Below are 19,085 nucleotides of genomic sequence, written 5' to 3'. Positions count from 1 at the left end.
GAGCGTTACAATTCTATATGGTGACATACACGTACTTGGATAATGAACTTTAACTCTTTCATTCCCACTGTTAGAGAGGAGGTACAGGAAGCTGAAAAGCCGCACTCGATGTTTCAGGGACAGCTGCTTCCTCTGCACCACCAGATTTCTGGGTGGACAATGAACCCAACAACACTCTCTTAATAGTTTACTGTCTTCCTAAACTACTTACTTACCTCTCTGTTAAGTAAGTCTGTATATATATCCCACTGCAATTTATAGTATATTTTATGTATTGGACTCTACTCCTGCCACAAATTTCACAACAACTATCAGTGATAATAAACCTGATTCTGATAATGGCAAATTTAATGTTTTATTTTTGCCTTGATTCATGGGCAATACTGACAAATTGCAATTATAAAATATATCTTTACAATTTTTGATTTATATAAGTAGTGCAAAAAGAGAGCAAAAAAAATAATGAGATTGCATACATGGGTTAATTGTCCATTCAGAAATCTGATGGCGGAGGGGAAGAAGCTGTTCCTAAGTCATTGTGTGTCTGTGTCATCAGGCTCCTGTACCTCCTCCTTGATGGTAACAATGAGAAGAGGGCATGTCTTGGGTGATGGGGTCCTTAATAATGGATGCCACCTTTCTGAGGCATCACACGTTGGAAATATCCTGGATGCTGGGAAGGCTAGTGCCCGTGATGGAGATGGCTGAGCTTACAAATTCCTACAGCTTTTACCGTTGATCTTCTGGCATCATTCCCCTCCATTTCACTCCTGAAGAAGGGTCTCGGCCTGAAATGTTGACTGTTTATTCATTTCCCTAGATGCTGCCTGACCTGTGGAGTTCCTCCAGCATGTTGTGTGCATGTGTTGCTTTGGATCTCCAGCATCTGCAGAATCTCTCCTGTTTATGGTTTACCGTCACTCAACTCAATTCGTCTTCCATCTATTACAGACACCCTGACGGCTGGGCTGTGGGACCGCCGATAAATAATTGGTTCCTTGCTTTGGCACCATTTTCCCATTAGTGGTGCAGCCACATTCATATCCACAATGTATGCTTTTCATTGGCTGCAGAAAACATTGCTGGAAACTGTTCCGAATCAACAAACACTCTTAATAATATACTTTATGTGGTGTGGACACACGACAGAGAATGAAAGATCATAAATGCTAATATAGAGATACAATTAAAATCATAAAGCTCCATTGAAGCTTTTTTTTACAGGTTTCTATCTGTTGAATTACATCGGATTTTGCAAATATTTACAAGTTTTCAGATGTAATATAAGAATCCCTGCTGATGGGTAGCAGTAGGCTAAAGCTTGTGAGGAATGCTGCTTTGGCAAGCATGGAACTGATCATCAAGGCATTCTTTGGAATCCATAACCTACAGTAATTAATGCCAGTAAACAGGGATTTCTTTATTCAATTTAAACCCCATGTCAAACAAAAATTCCCACAGAACTCACAATGCAACTGCAATTAGATCATTCCAGCATAACAAGTCGCCAGATTTCCAGTCCCTGCTACATTTAGAAGGAAACAGAACATAATTTTTATTTAAATCCACCAGACCATTAAACAAAAGAGAATTAGGCCATTCGGCTCATTGAGTCTGCTCTGCCATCCCATCATGGCTGATCCGGTTCCCTCTCAACTCCATTCTCTGCCTTCTCCCTTTAACATTCTTACTGATCAGAGACGCATCAACCTCCACTTTAAATTTATCCGATGACTTGCCTGTGCCATTGAATTCCACAGATTCACCACCCTCTGGCTAAATATATTCCACCTTATCTAAAAGGAAGTCCCCTCTATTCAGAATCGCTGCCTTCTAGATTCCTAGTTTCCCCCACCATAGGAAATATCCTCTTCACATCAACTCAATATTCGATAGGTTTCAATGAGACTCACCCTCATTCTTCCAAACCCCAGCAAGTACAGGCCATCAAGCACGCCTCATATGTTAACCCTTTCGTTCCTGGGATCATTGGACCTTCTCCAATCCTACCACGTTCTTAGATAAGGCACCAAAAACTGCTCACAATTAGCTTATTTATTTTAATATAAAGTAAGAGTTATTCAGATTGAATGTAATTTATAAGCAAAAATACTGGCTCATTTAATCTCCAAGTTATTTTGGAACATTTCAGCACAATTAGTTATAAAATAATAATAGAGGATAGTCCTCAAAAGAACTTAGCAACACACATGATAAATGCATCCCGCAAAAGAATCTTGGCTTTGTAAATGTATCTCTACCATTTACAAGCCTGCTCTTGGCACTGCAAAGTCACTGAAACATTTGTTGATCTTTCCTGGAGATTCAGATAATAAATCAGCCATGATGGAATGGCAGAGCAGACTTGAGTGGTTGAATAACCTCAGTCTGCTCCTATATTTTATGGTCTCTTATGCCATGTATGGTGTCACTGAATCACAGCTGAAAGAAGATTACTGCTAGGTGTTAATGTCCAAGAACCCACGTTGTATTGGAAGGGTAGGCAGGAAGGCAGAGGGGTAAAATATTAAATTAACTCATTAGAAAAAGGTCACATATGGTCGGAAGATGTCGAATCATTCTGGATAGAGCTAAGGAACGTCAGGGTAAAAAGACCCTAATGGGAGTTATATACAGACCCCCAAACAGTAATCATAACATTATAGAATTCATCTTGAAATTTGAGAAAAGACTGAAGTCAGATGTATCAGTATTACAGTGAAGTAAAGGGAATTACAGAGCCATGAGAGAGGAGTTGGCCAGAATTGATTGGAAAAGAACACTGGCAGGGATGACAGCAGAGCAACAACAGTTGGAATTTCTGGAAGCAATTCGGAAGGCACAGGAAGTAAAAGCAACATAGAAACATAGAAAACATACAGCACAACTTAGAAGTATTCTAAAGGCATGGAGACACAACCATGGTTTACAAGGGAAGTCAAAGCCAACATAAAACCCAAAGAGAGGGCATTTAACAGCAAAAATTAGTGGGAAATTAGGGGATTGGGAAGCTTATAAATACCTACAGAGGGCGACTAAAAAAGAAGGCAAAGATGGAATACGAAAATAAGCTAGCCAATAATGTTAGAAGGGACACCAAAAGTTTCTTCAGATATATAAAGTGTAAAAGAAAGGCAAGAGTGATGCTGGAGTAGTAGAAATGGAGGACAAGGAAATGGCAGATGAACTGAACAAGCACTTTGCATCAGTCTACACTGTGAAAGACACCAGCAGTACTGTGGAAGTTCCAGGTATTGGGGTCACGAAGTGTGTGAAGTTACCATTACTAGAGAAAAGATTCTTGGGAAATTGAAAGGTCTGAAGGTAGATAAGATAACTGGACCAGATGGTGTACATCCCAGGGTTCTGAAAGCAGTGGCTGAGTAGATTGTGGAGGCATTAGTTATGATCGTTCAAGAATCACTAGATTCTGTAATGGTTCCGGAAAATGGGAAAATCACAAATGTCACTCCACTCTTCAATATGGAAGACAGGCAGAAGAAAGGAAATTAGATGGCAGTTAGTCTGACATCAGTGGTTAGTAAGATGTTGGAGTTGATAATTAGGGAAGTTGTTTTGGAGTAATTGGAGGCACATAATAAAATAGGCCATAGTCAACGTAGTTACCTCAATGGAAAATCTTATCTGACAAACCTGTTGGAATTCTTTGAAGAAATACCAAGAAGTGTAAACAAAGGAGAATTGGTTGATGTTGTGTACTTGGATTTTCAGAAAGCCTTTGACAAGGTGTCATACATGAGGCTAATTCACAAGCTACGAGCCCATGGTATTACAGGGGAGATTCTAGCATGGAAAAAGCAGTGGCTGGTTGGCAGGAGACAATGTGGGGGAATAAAGGGAGTCTTTTCTGGTTGGCCGCTGGAGACTAGAGATGTTCCACAGGGGGCACCACTAGTGTTAAAACCGATTCTTTTTATGTTATATGTAAATGATTTGGATGCTGGATTTGATGGCTTTGTTGCAAAGTTTACAGACGATATGAAGATAGGTGGAGGAACGGGTAGTTTTGAGGAAATAAGGAGGCTACAGAAGGACTTCGACAGATTAGAAGAATGGGCAAAGAAATGTTAGATGGAATACAGTGTCAGGAAGTGTATGGTCATGCACTTTGGCAGAAGAAATGAAAAGGTTAACTATTTTCTAAATGGAGAGAAAATACAAAAATTGGAGGCACAAAGGGATTTGGGAGCACTTGTGCGGGATTTCCCAAAGGTTAATTTGTAGATTGTGTTTGTGGTGAGGAAGGCAAATGTGATTTTATCATTCATTTCAAGAGAACTAGAATATAAAAGCAAGGATGTAATTTTGAGACTTTATAGAGTACTGGTGATGCCTCACTTGCAATATTCTGAGCAATTTGGGGCCTCATATCTTAGAAAGGATGCGCTGAAAGTGGAGAGGATTCAAAGGATATCACAAAAATGGTTCCAGGATTAAACGGCTTGGCATATGAAGAGTGGCTGACTGCTCTAGGCCTGTATTCACTGGAATTCAGAAGAATGAAGGGTGACCTAATTGAAACCTATCGAACGGTGAAAGGCCTTGATAAAGTGGATATGGAAAGGATGTTTCCTATAGTGGGAGTCCTAAGACCTGAGGACACAGCCTCAGAATAGAGGGACGACTCTTAGAACGAAGAAGAGGAGGAATTTCTACAGCCAGATGGTGGTGAATCTGTGGAATTTGGTGCCACAGGCAGTGGCGGAAGTCAAATTTTAATGTATTTTTGAGGCAGGGGTTGATAGATTCCTGATTGGTCAGGGCATGAAAGGATATAGGGGGAAGGAAGAAGCTTGGGACTGAGAGGTAAAATGGATCAGCCATGATGAAATGACGGAGCAGACTGAATGGGCCAAATGGCCCAATTCTGCCCCTATATTATGGTCTTATGGTGTTAATTCAGCTGGTCAGGCAGGATCTATGAAGGATTAATGTCAGTCCTTGGCCTCTTCTACTGCCACAATGTGGTCACACTCCAGCCTTAGGTTGGTCTCATTGTGGTGTGGATGAAGTCCGGACATGTCAAAATGGGAGTGGTTCAGCTGTATGAAGAGGGATGTCCTCCAAGATAAACCCCTCAGCAGGATGCTGCAACAAGGCAGCATGACATGGTGATGAAGTCAATGACTGGGAAGCAAACTGTGAGAATCAGAATCAGATGTGGTCAGCAAAAAGACTTTAAGACCATAAGATACAGGAGCAGAATTAGGCCATTTGGTCCATTAAGTCTGCTCCGCCATTTCATCATGGCTGATCCAATTTTCCTCTCAGTCCCAGTCTCCTGTGCCTCCCCCAACCCCTACCCATATCCCTTCATGCCCTGACCAATCAAGAATCTACCTACTTCTGCCTTAACTATACAGAAAGGCTTGGCCTCCACAGCTGCCCGTGGCAAAATTTCCACAGATTCACCACTCTCTGACTAAATAAATTCCTCATCATCTCCATTCTAAAAGGACACCCCACTATTCTGAGTTTGTTTCCCCTGGTCTTAGACTCTCTCACCATAGGAAACAACCTCTCCACATCTACTCTATCAAGTCCTTTCACCATTCGATAGATTTCAATTAGGTCATCCGTCATTCTTCTGACTTCCAATGAATACAGGCCCAGAGCCATCAAACACTCTTCATATGACAAGCCATTCAATGCTGGAATCATTTTTGTGACTAGGAATGAAATTTCCACACCAAGAAGATTCAACAACTTTGTTCACTGCTACCTTTGGTCCACATTGGCACAAGTTCTTCCAGTGTCTGTCAAGGACATCAATGTTCAAATTCAAGTTCCAGTTCAGGTTGACTGTATGTGTATACAAGCAAATGAAACAATGTTCCACCAGACCACGGCGCACCCACAAAACATATATCACACATAGCACATAAATCAAAATATTACCACAAATAAGTTAATAAAATATAATCCAAAATGTATGTAATGCGCAGCAAAGGTAAACAGTAAACAGATCGCTTCCTAGTGACGAGACCTTGGTGGTGGCAGGGTATTTATTAGTTTCACAGCCTGAGGGAAGAAGTTGTCACCCATCCTGACAGTCCAAGTCCTGATGCTCCTGTACCTCCTTCCTGATGGTAGTGGATCAAAGAGATTGTTTAATGGGTGTTAGGGGTCCTTGGGCCCTGCTTTTACAACCCTCCTGGTAAATAGGGGGGAGGGAGACCCCAGTGATCTCCTGGCGGGTTTTACTATCCTCCGTAGGATCTTGTGGTCTGAATGTGTTGGCAGTACTACCAGGATTTTCATCACTGACATAGGTCATGAAATTTGATGCTTTGTGGTAGCAGTACAGAGCAAGGCATGAAAATTACTGTGCGTTACAAAAATAAATAAATCTTGAGAATGAGGAATAGTGAGATAGTGTTCATGATCCATTCAGAAATCTGATGCAGAGGGGAAGAAGCTGTTCCTAAAACATTGAGTGTGTGTCTCCAGGCTCCTGTACCTCTGTCCTGATAGTAGTAACAAGAAGAGGCCACGTCCTGGGTGATGGGGGTCCTTCATGATGGGTGCTGACCCTTGATGATGTCCTCAATGCTGGGGAGGTTAATGGCCAGGACACAGCCGGCTGAGACTGCAACCTCTTGCGATCTTGGGCACTGGAGCCCCCAGGGATGTAATCCTGGGCACTGGAAATCCCAGTGATGTGATCCTGGGCACTGGAATCTCCAGTGATGTGATCCTGGGCATTGGAAACCTCAGTGATGTGATCCTGGGCACTGGATCCCCAGTGATGTGATCCTGGGCACTGGATCCCCAGTGATGTGATCCTCAGCACTGGAAACCCCAGTGGTGTGATCCTAGGCACTGGAGCCCCCAGTGATGTGTTCCTGGGCATTGGAAACCCCAGTGATGTGATCCTGGGCACTGGAAACCCCAGTGTTGTGATCCTGGGCATTGGAGCTCCCAGTGATGTAATCCTGGGCACTGGATCCCCAGTGATGTGATCCTGGGCACTGGAAAACCCAGTGATGTGATCCTGGGCATTGGAGCCCCAGTGATGTGATCCTGGGCACTGGATCCCCCATACCAGACAGTGATGGAACCTGTCAGAACGGTCTCCATTGTACACCTGTAGAAATTTACCAGAGTCTTTGGTGCTATAACAAATCTCCTCAAAATCGTAGTGGAATATAGATGCTGGCATGTCTTCTTTGTAATTGCATCAGTATGTTGGGCCCAGGGTAGGTCGTCAGAGAAGTTGACACCCAGGAACTTGAAGCTGCTCACACTCTCCATTGCTGATTCCTTGATGAGATCTGATGTATGTTCCCCCAAATCCCCTTCCTGTAGTCCACAACTAATTTCTTTGTCTTACTGACATTAAGTGCAAGGTTTTGTTGCGACACCACTCAGCCAGATGATCTATTGCATTCCTGAATGCCTTCTCGTCACCATCTGACAACAATTATACCATCAGCAAATTTATAGGTGGTGTTTGGGCTGTGCCTAGCCACACAGACATGGGCTAAGCAGACCTCCTTCCCATGAGGAGGGAGTTAATGTGTTTGGCCTTGCAAACTGAAGCAGATTAAGTTAAGATGAAGGGTCTCAGCCCAAAACATCAACTGCCTGTTTCAAGCCACCGATGCTGCCTGATCTCCTGAGTTCTTCCAGTGCTTTGTGGAAGTGTGTTGCTGCTGTTTCAAGCTGCAGACTTTCCCTCAGCTGCTGAGCTCCTCTCCTGCTTTCTATGTTACCGTGGCATCAGCCGTCTGGGTGAATCACGTCGAGAGTTTCTATGTGCTTCTATCACAACACTGAAGTGCCAAGATGATCTGCAGTCATGTTGGCAGAGGTAACCCTGGTTCATGGCACTCAAAACTGCAGGAGCAGCCATTGCCACAAGGGAAGCCATCACTCTAGTGGACTTTGGGTCAGATTAAAGCATCAAGATCAAAGAGGAAAATGAGTTTGTGTTCAGCTCACTTCTGTTAGCCAAAATCTGCCACCTGAGCCCATCCTGTCTACCCATCTCCCTCTCTTCTCGTGACTACAATTGGATAGGAGGACAGAAGGTGCAGGAGCCTTGGGTCCCACATGTCGGTTTCAGGAGCAGTTTTCACCCTGCAGTCATCGGGCCCCAGGACCGGCTTCACTAATCTCAGCACTGAACAGAATACACAGCTCAAGTTCTGTTTCTTATTTGTTTACTTTCTTTTCTGCCTGATTTGTTCTTGTTTTACCATTGGATGTTTGTTAATCTTTGTGTGTGGGGTTTTTCATGGATTGTATTGTGTTTCTTTGTTTTGTGTTGCCTGTAAGAAGGTTGTATATGGTGTACATACTTTGTTAATAAATTTACTTTGAACTTTGAAGTTTGGTAGGATCTGGCTGGAAGCACTCCTAAAATGAAGGGGCCTGGCTGTGCCAACTCTTTGAATTAGGCTGCTTTGTACCATTTTTCCAAAGTCATTTGCCTCATTGGTGCGTCAGGACCAGCGTACTTGGACAGTAAACTGGCAAGTAATTGTGGCGAAGCACAGTTTTATCAGTCCCCTGAATGGTCAGTACTGAAATTTACACATAGCTGGTTAGTATAAAGCACAGGTATTTAAATGTTCTCACCTCCCCTTCTGCGAGACTTTGAATTTCCTTACTTCCCTACTTCTTTCCAGCGGAATTATAAGCATTAAATAAAACTCTTTCTCTTTTCATATCATCATTGCTGAGTCCCAGATCTATACTGAAGATCAAAGCCCCTAGTCTGATCAGAAGTCCAATGGCTGGCACTGTGAGTCTACAAAACTCTACCAATCTGCTGAGGAAGTCAAGCCCAATGGCCGACAGCGCGAGTCTGTGAATCTCTGTGAATCCAAGGCCCAATGGCCGACATCGCGAGTCTGCGAATCTCTGTGAACCCGAGGCCCAATGGCTGGCACCGTGAGTCTACAAAACTCTACCAATCCACTGGGGAAGTCGAGGCCAATGGCCGACAGCGCGAGTCTGTGAATTTCTGTGAATCCAAGGCCCAATGGCCGACATCGCGAGTCTGCGAATCTCTGTGAATCCGAGGCCCAATGGCTGGCACCGTGAGTCTACAAAACTCTACCAATCCACTGGGGAAGTCGAGGCCAATGGCCGACAGCGCGAGTCTGTGAATTTCTGTGAATCCGAGGCCCAATGGCCGACATCGCGAGTCTGCGAATCTCTGTGAATCCGAGGCCCAATGGCTGGCACCGTGAGTCTACAAAACTCTACCAATCCACTGGGGAAGTCGAGGCCAATGGCCGACAGCGCGAGTCTGTGAATGTCTGTGAATCCGAGGCCCAATGGCCCACATCACGAGTCTGCGAATCTCTGTGAATCCGAGGCCCAATGGCTGGCACCGTGAGTCTACAAAACTCTACCAATCCACTGGGGAAGTCGAGGCCAATGGCCGACAGCGCGAGTCTGTGAATGTCTGTGAATCCGAGGCCCAATGGCCCACATGGCGAGTCTGCGAATCTCTGTGAATCCGAGGCCCAATGGCTGGCACCGTGAGTCTACAAAACTCTACCAATCCACTGGGGAAGTCGAGGCCAATGGCCGACAGCGCGAGTCTGTGAATGTCTGTGAATTCGAGGCCCAATGGCCCACATCGCGAGTCTGCGAATCTCTGTGAACCCGCTGGGGAAGTCAAGCCCAATGGCTGATGTTGCAGTGTCGCAATGTCTGTGAATCCGCATGTGCCCTGGAGGCCGGAAGCTGAAGCAGGCCTGTCCTGTGGTTAAAGACCATGTATGTTTGTCGGCTAGGGAGGAACGGGGCTGGCTTTGCTGTTGTTGCTCTGTCGCTTGGTACGTTCTGTACGCTCTGCCAATCATGATGGGCATCTCACGTTGGTTCTGGAGTGTGTGGCGACACTTGTGGGCTGCCCCCAGCACACCCTGGTGTGTTGGTTGTTGACACAAACGATGAATTTCACTGTTTGTTTTGATGTACTATACATGTGATTAGAAAAATCTGCATCTTTACTTGCAACCCTTCCAACCTTATCTAACGGGACATGAGAAGATATTTTCCGGTTTGAAAACCCTGAGTTTAAAGCAAGCCTCGAAATAAACTATAATGCTGCAGATGGTATTTCCAACATCATTCCCAAATATATTTTAATTAGCATCAACTACTTGATTAGTGGTGGCTAGAAATGAAATCTATATTAATAGCAGATAAAACGGTCACAGGTACCACAGAATTTAGCTAAAATCCAACCTATTGAGGGATTCAGCTGGATCTGATATGTGCTAATTGAGTAGCAGTGCAGTCACTCAAGTCCAGTGTGATGGTCATACTTGCTTACTGTTTGTTACGCCATTGGCGCTTAGGGAGTCAATGAAGGCCCACCATCTCTGTCTGTCTTTGGCCACTCAGATGTGGAAGGATTTATCAGACGTGGAAGGATACATCAGACATGGATGTAACAGTTTTGTTTGATTGTTAGGGCTGTACTCCTGAACCTAGAGGACTGGTAGACCACTCTTAGTCTGGTCTCTTTCCATTGACCCGGCTGGCATGGGTGGTCCTACCAAGAGCCAAAGCATAGCATAGCTCTGGGCCATTAAGGCACACAAGACTCCAAACCTGGACAAGGTTGTCATCCTCTTGGAGGAATATAGAGTTCTCCTAAGGGCTTATTCCCTTAATGAAGAATGCTTGTGTGTGGCTTTGTTGAACGTGCGAAGACTGATGCATGGGCAGTAACCACACAGTCCTGGACAGATTGGAGACGGTGTCCAGTGGCATGACAGGGGACCCAACACTGCTACAGCCTTCCTCCCCTTTCACTGTCGTTTTGCGGTGCCGTCATCTTCTGCTGGCTCCACTGTTGAGGTCTTGATTGGATCTCTCCTGCCTGGAACTTCCCCATTGAACTAAACTCCAGACAACATAGCTCTTGGATCTCAGGAACTGACAGGTCTCTTCACCATGACAAAGTGATGATCCTCAGAGAAGATGAGCTAATTGACAGCCTTATGTCACAACAAAACTGCAAATTTCATGTTAGTTAAAGGAACAGATGTTGATTTATTATCAATGAAAGGTTAAACTATATTAATTTATGAATACAAAATATGTTCCTCAGGATTGCTTACACCATCCTTTCTGTTGTGATGAAATGAAAGACAATAAACCCACTAGGAAACAGCACCCTGAATTGATACAGAGCTGATAGTACTTTGAAAAGAGGAGTTACACATGACTGAATTCCTTACATGTGGTGACTAGTTTATTGCATGGAAAAATATCTCCTGGTATTTCCGCCAAAGCTGGTTAAACTGGAGAGATGGATATGAATATTACACCATTCAATCTTAAATCCAGAACAAAGAAATCTTAATGCTCATCTTCGCAATGTATCTTGTTAAACATCAATTTAACCCATCGCTTCCATCCATCCCATAATCTCTTTGAAGCACCACCGTCAAGCAGGAGATATCACAGCATTAAGATGAGGACTGTAAGGATGGAAACAGCTTCTTCCCCAGGCCATGGGGCTACTAAACTCCCTGCCACCACCCAGGTTTCATCATCTACACTGTTTGCTTGGAACTTGTATCATAAACGCACCTCATTATTTGTTAATTTATTTATGATAATATTACTTTATGTGTTGTGTGTGAGTCGTATATACTGTTTTGTGCACCTTGGTCCAGAGGAACGCTGTCTCGTTTGGAGGTATATGTGTGTACGGTTGTGTGTGAGTTATATGTACTGTGTTTGCACCTTGTTCCAGAGGAACATTGTCTCATTTGGTGGTATATGTGTCTATGGTTGAATGACTATAAACTGAACTTAAACTTAAACTTTAAAGTATTTCAAATAATGAATAATATGTGCATTTTCTTGCCCTTGTTTTCTCACACATTGTTTCTGCTGATCAATAAAACTATGCCCATGGGCAAAAATAACCGGATCCTGTGGTGCAATCTCTTCGGTGCAGAGGGTCAGATGGGCAGATAGATCAATCTGAGGGAGATTGATAAATGGATAGATTTCAGTTCTTTTACATTAATACTCAGCGTAGCAATGGTGGTGTGAATTTGAAAGCACTGCAGTGTTATTTATACAACATTTATACTGTAACCCTCTATTTAACTCTACACAGAGAGTTGTCACAGGAAACAGCATCCAACATGTTATAGCATGGATGAAATTACCGGAGAGACAGAGTCACTGGTAGATACAAAGCAGTTCTTTATTCGACACAACAAGGTACAGCAGGCATCTTAACGGACGGAGATGCTTTCCGCAGAAAGGTCTGCTAGCTAAAATGTGGGCTCGATATTTATATGCTAAACACAAAGGCAATCGCTACTTAAATAGTTACAGACAATGCTTCCTTTTGAAGTTACATACAAACATCACACCTTCGGATTTTATCCTTTCCTTCTGATGCCAACATGTCTGGGTTGGTATCCACAGCCTTTAGTTCAATCCACAATATATTTATTTGGCATTTTAGCATAGAAGACAATTAATATTTATAATGTATAGATAAGACTGTCTTCGAAACTACAGCATCAGGCACCAGAAACATCTGGTATTTACACCTTTTAGGAAGCCCATTGTGGTGGACTCAATCCACAGTCCTTTGTCAAGCAGTTAAAATAGAAGTCTGGTGGCCAAAGTAATTTAAGTGTTAACAAATCATCTATCCAATCATCTATCCAAAAAGAAATCCGCTCTAACACAACACCAAAGATCCCCACCACCTAAGCCATGTCTTCTTCTTGCTGCTGCCACCAGGAAGAAGGTTCAGCAGCCTCAGGACTCACACCACTAGGTATTACATTTCAACCAGCAGGGTCTTGAACTAGAGGGGATAACTTGACTTAATTTCATTTGCCCCATCACTGAAATGTTCTCACAACCTGTGGACTCACTTTCAAGGACTCTTCATATCATGTTCTCAATAGTTATTTATTGTTATTATTATTTCTTACTTTATTTTTTTATTTGCACAGTTTGCTGTCTTTTGCACATTTGTCCATCCTGCTGGGTGTGGTCTTTCATTGATTCTATTATGGTAATTGTATCTACTGTGAATGCCCACAAGAAAATGAATCTCAGGGTTCTATATGGTGACATATATGTTCTTTCATCATAAATTTGCTTTGAACTTTGAACTTTGAAATTAAGGGTCCTTCAATTATCAACTTTCTGCAATTCATCAGCATTAAGAACAAACTTAAAATCTACACCCATGCCATCTATGTAGATTGCGGAAGTGATTCTGACAGCTCTGGAAACCTTTCCTCCTTTTGTGTTGGCACCCAAACAGTGCATGGCAAGCTGCTCAATCTGCAGAGCTATCTCAGGCCTTCAGGCAAAGCTTCTGTCCAATGCTTTCATTTTGACCAAGTCTACATGTAGCTCGTCCAATACTTTAGTTCTCAGCTTGGATGGTACAACTCTCAATCACTTCATAAGGCAAATCCTATCAAGGGCAAGTTCCTCCCAGTTTTGGTAAAAATGGAGAACTGGAATTTCTGCTGCATATTCCAGCCACTTTGGGCGACCATGTGGATCTGAGACAGTGTAGGGTCTTTTCTGGATTCCCTTTGGATCATCTTTGCTGTAAAAGGGAGAATTTTGGTTTGCATTAGGGAGAATATGTCAAGAGGAGTGTCCTCTTTGTAAATTTTTCAGGTACATCCTTTTCCAAGTGTAAACTGCACAATCCATCAGCATTTCCAAGATTAGTTGTCCTCTTGAATTCAATTTTGTAATTGTGTCATGCAAGAAGCAGAGCCCGATGCTGGGGAGGCTAGTGCCAATGATGGAGCTGGCTGAGCTTAAAAAGCTCTACAGCTTTTTCTGTAAAGAAACTTGTGAATGTCTTTGGTGACATACTAAATTTCCTGGGACTCCTAATGCCACTGGCCTGCCTTCATCATAATTGCAACAATATATCGGGCCCAGAAACTAGAAACTGCTCACCCTTTCCACTGCTGACCCCTCCATGAGGACAGGTCTGTTCCCTCAACTTCCCTTCCTGAAGCCCACAATTAATTCCTTGATCTTACTGACATTGAGAGTAAGGTTGTTGTTCTGACACCAAACAATAGGCTGATCTCTCCCACTCCTGTACCCCTTCTCATCACCATCTGAAATTCTGCCAACAATAGTCATGTCATTATAAATGATATTTGGGCTGTGCCTAGCCACTCCGTCGTGTGTATAGAGAGAGTAGAGTTGTGGGTTAAGTACGCATCCTTGAGGTGTGCTGATGTTGATTGTCAGGAAGGAAGAGACGATATGTCCGATTTGCACTAACTGTGGTCTGCAAGTGAGGAAGTCAAGGATCCAGTTGCAGAGGGAGGTACAGAGGCCCAGGTTTTGAAGCTTATTGTTTAGTACTGAGGATATGATGGTGCTGAGCACCAAATCTAATCAATAAACATCAGCCTGATGTAAGTACAATATTGCTGTTGTCCAAGTAACCCAAGGCCGAGTGGAGAGCCGGTGAGGTTGCATCCTCTGTAGACCTGTTTTGGCCGTGGGTGAGTTGCAGCCGGGCACAGGTAATAAGTACTGTCCTCGCCTGTCATACCTGTTGCCAAAATATAGGTTCACCAAGCGCATAAGAAATAAACAGAAGCTCCTGATTCCGGTATAATATGGTAGATTTTAATGAAATTTTTCAATTAATTTGTTTGAAATGCACTAAAATTAATAGAGGTGATATCTTGAAATTCCAGCCGACACTTGTTGACACATGAAAAGTGATGCATTTGAGATCATGGGGGAGGATGGGTTCTGACTTCAAACAAATATGCAATCTGTTAAAGTACTACAGAAACAGTTTTGTGAACAATTAGCAAAAGTGATACAGTATTCAATTCCTTCAAAAATATTCTCTGTCAAAATATTACAGAAACAATTTTCTAAATTATAAGTAACAGTGACATTCTGCTGTGTAAGATAAGTATTTGAGCCCAAACTGAAGTCTGTGTTTATTACTGTGTAAATAAGAGACACAAGGCCATTTCCTCCAGAGAGTTACAATCTGACCTTTGAGCTAATAATGATGACAAAAGAACGCTTTCTCCCCCCCTTGGCAAAGGTGCACTGCTGGTGTCTAAAAAGAAAAAAAACATTCTGGCAAGTTGACCTGGTGCACTTGAGATACCATTCTCCCTTTGATCTTTCCGGCTACAGTTAAACATTAGCAGACACCATTAGTTCTTTCATATTTTTCCTCTTTCTTTCCAGTTCACAAGTCAAGAGCAAAGATTCACATCGTCACTCTCCTTTTTTAATTAATCTTCACGAAAATGAAACTTTCAGTGATTTAAAATGCTATTGAATTTGTTGACCTTTAAGAGGCGACTGGCTGAAGAGGACAGCTGTTGAATGTAAGATTTTCTTCAGACTGGCGTGTTGGCCTTTATTAGCCGTGGGAATGATTTCAAGAGCTACACGATTATGTTGCAGCTCCATAAAACACTGGTTAGACCACATTTGGAGTATTGTGTTCCGTTCTGGTTACCTCAACATAGGAAGGATGTGGAAAGTTTAGAGAGGGTGCAGAAGAGATTTGCCAGGATACTGCCTGGACTGGAGGGCATATCTGTTGAAGATAGGTTGAGCAAGCTGGGGCATTTCGCTTTGGAGGGAAGGAGGATGTTGGGATTTTATGGAGTAAACATCCAGTAGTTGGGATGCCATGTTGAAATTGTATAAGACGTTGGTGAGGTATTGTGTACAGCTTTGGTCACCTACCTCATGGGAAAGATGTAGATAAGTTTTGAAAGAATATAGAGAAAATTTACAAGGATGTTGCTGGGTCTGGAGGACCTGAGTTATAAGGGAAGGTTGAATAGGTTAGGACTATATTCTTCAGAATATAGCGGATTGAGAGAAGATGTGATAGAAGTATACAAGATTATGAGGGGTATAGATAGGGTAAATGCAAGCTGGCTTTTCTCATTGAAGTTGGGTGGGATTACAACCAGAGGTCATGGGATAAAGGTGAAAGGTGAGAAGTTTAAGGGGAACATGAGGGGAAACTTCATCACTCAAAAGGTCATGAAAAGGAATGAGCTGCCAACACAAGTGGTGCATGCAAGCTCGATTCCAATGCTTGAGAAGTTTGGATAGTAGGGATATGGAGGGCTATGGTCCCAGTGCAATTTGATGAGAGTAGGCAGTTTAAATGTTTTTTCATAGACTAGATTGGCCAAATGGCCCGCTTCTGTGCTATACTTCTCTATGACACTTTATGAGGTCATGGGAGAAGGGTTCCCAGCAACAGTCATCTCTAACTTGGCTATTTGTGGTGCAATGCTCATATTTGAACCTCAACAAGGGACTGTTATCACACAGGCATTGTGCAAAGCTGCAAATAGAAATATTTTAAATGTATCTCATCTGCTCCATGAGGGATGTTATTGGGGTTCTTTTAGCAATAACAACATTTTATGTTTTCATTCCCCCGCCCCATTCTACACTTTTCACAGGGATCACTCCTTCCATGATCTCCTTCTGTATTCCTCCCTCCCCACTAATCTCCCCCCTGGAACATATCTCTGCAAGTGGGCAAAGTGCAGCACCTGCCCACTCACCTCCTCCCAACCCTCCACTCAGGGCCCCAAACAGTCTTGCGATCCTGCTGAGGCCGTGCATTGTGTCCGGTGCTACTGATGTGGCCTCCTCTACAATTGGTGAGACCCGTCGTAAGTTGGGGGACCGCGTCGCTGAGCATCTCTGTACCATCCACCACATGAGGAAGTTCATGATGGCCAAAAATTTCAGTTCCTATCCCCACTCCCATTCCCATTACGACATGTTGGTCCATAGCCTCCTCTTCTGCCATGATGCCAATCTCGGGATGGAGGAGCAGTTATTCATTCTGGATACTCCAACCTGATTGTATGAACATGGGTTACTGTTTCTGCTAATTTTTTTTCCCAATTTTTTTTCTTTTCACATTCTCCTTCTCTCTTCTTCTATTCCTCACTCTGGCCTCTTATCTCTTCTCCTCATGTGCCTATGACTTCCCCCGGTGCCTCTCCTCCTTCCCTTTCTCCTATGGTCCACTCTCCTCTTCTATCAGATTCCTTCTTCTCCAGCCCTTTACCTTTCCCACCCACCTGGCTTCACCTATCGTCCTTTCCCTCCCCCCATCTTTTTATGCTGGCTTCTTCTCCCTTCCTTTCCAGTCCTGAAGTAGGGTCGTGGCCTGAGATGTCCACAGTTTATTCAGTTCCACAGGTGCTGCCTGACCTGCTTGGCTCCAGCATTTTGTCTGTGTTGCTCAACATTGAGTATGAAGAGCCCCTAAAGGGCCCCTTTCTGTGCTGTAGTGCTCTATGACTCTACAATGAATTAACAATCTTTTCTATCCTTCATCTCTTCCACCTATCCCCTCTGAGCTTCTCACCCGCCTTCCCCCCATCCTCCTTCCCCACCCCCTACCTTCTCATTCTGGCATCTTCCCCTCCCTCTCCAGTCCTGAAACATCGACTCTTTTTTCCCTCTCCATACATGCAGTCTGGCCTGTGGAGCTCCTCCAGCAGTTTGTGTGTGCGCTGCTCTGGATTTCTGACATCTGCAGAAACTCTTGTGTTCCCTTGCCAAGATCGTGAGTGGAGCAAACACACACCTTCAGTCTGATTACAGCCGTTGCCATGGTGCCAAGCGGCACTGAATGTACACACAGGAGCTGCTGGTGTCGCAGATTATCAAAACTGAACACATCTTCACGGGCTCAAATCCATCTTCAAGATTCAAGATAGTTTAATATAATCGTTACTCTAGATCTGAAGCAATAAAAAACACGATAGGTTAAAGAACACAATAAATATAAAAACATAAGATAGCTTGTATGCATGTCCATAATGTGTTGTTAGGCACAGGGGTGTCTGCACATAAGGTGACTGACAGAAAAGGAGAGTGTAGTGGTGGTTGGAGGTGTGGCAAGGTGGATTACTGGATTGATCAGCCTTACTATTGGGGAAAGTAATTGGTTTTGATTCTGCTGGTCCTGGTGTGAATGCTATGTAGCCTCCTCCCTAATGATAGTGGGACAAACAGTCCATGAGCAGGGTGGGTGGGATTGGTTATGATGTTACTGACCTCAAGCACATTTCTGCACATATGCCATTGATAGTGGTAGGCTGGTGCTATTGATGCTCTGGTAGTTTTGACTATCTGGTGCCGAATCTTCCTGTCTGCCGCAGGGCAGCTTCCATACAAAGCAGTGATGCAGCATGTTAGCATGCTCTCTACTGCACGTCCGTAGAATGAGTCCAGTCTGGATTGGTAAAGTCCAGCTCTCTTCAGCCTTCTCTGAAAGTAGAGGCATTGGTGAGCTTTCCTGCAACAAAAAAAAAGGGAGATGTAAGCTGAACAGCCATTGTTGGAGTGGGTCAGTGTTAGAGTGGGAGGTTCTGGCCTGAAGGGTTTGAGTAAGAACAGACAAGAGAAAATCTGCAGATGCTGGAAATCCAAGCAACACACAAAATACTGAGGAACTCAGCAGGCTAGGCAGCATCTATGGAAAAGAGGACTGTCCTGTTGAAGGGTCTCAGCCTGAAAAGTCAACTGCACTTTTTTCTATAGATGATGCCTGGCCTGCTGAGTTTCTCCAGCATTTTGTGTGTGAGCAATAACAGGCTTGGGCAAGCACAGGCAGAGGTTCTAAGTAAGTTCCTGTTAAGTTTTTTTTCCTAGTGCACTGAAAATGTTTCCAGAGTTAGTTGTATGTTCTTGTTCTTTGTCCTTGATATGGGAACTCTGGGAGACCTCCAGTCTACCTAATAACTACATCTGTACAAAGTGCATCGAGCTGCAGCTCCTGAGAGGACATCTTAAAGTAACTGGAACTGCAGCTCGATGACCTTCGACTCATTCGGGAAACTGAGAAGGTGATAGATAGGGGTTAGTCATCCCTAAGTTGCAGGACACAGGTCCCTGGGTGGCTGTCAGGAGAGGAAAAGGGAAAAGACAGCCAATCTAGAGAACACCTGTGGCCCAGAGTCCGGCTTGTGGCTCAGAAGGGAAGTGGGGAGGAGAGGACTGCAGTAATGATGAGGGGTTCCATAGTTAAAGGAGCAGACAGG

The sequence above is a fragment of the Mobula birostris genome, chromosome 19 (assembly GCF_030028105.1).
Source record: "Mobula birostris isolate sMobBir1 chromosome 19, sMobBir1.hap1, whole genome shotgun sequence".
Taxonomy (NCBI): Eukaryota; Metazoa; Chordata; class Chondrichthyes; order Myliobatiformes; family Myliobatidae; genus Mobula; species Mobula birostris.
This window is presented reverse-complemented; position numbering follows the sequence as displayed.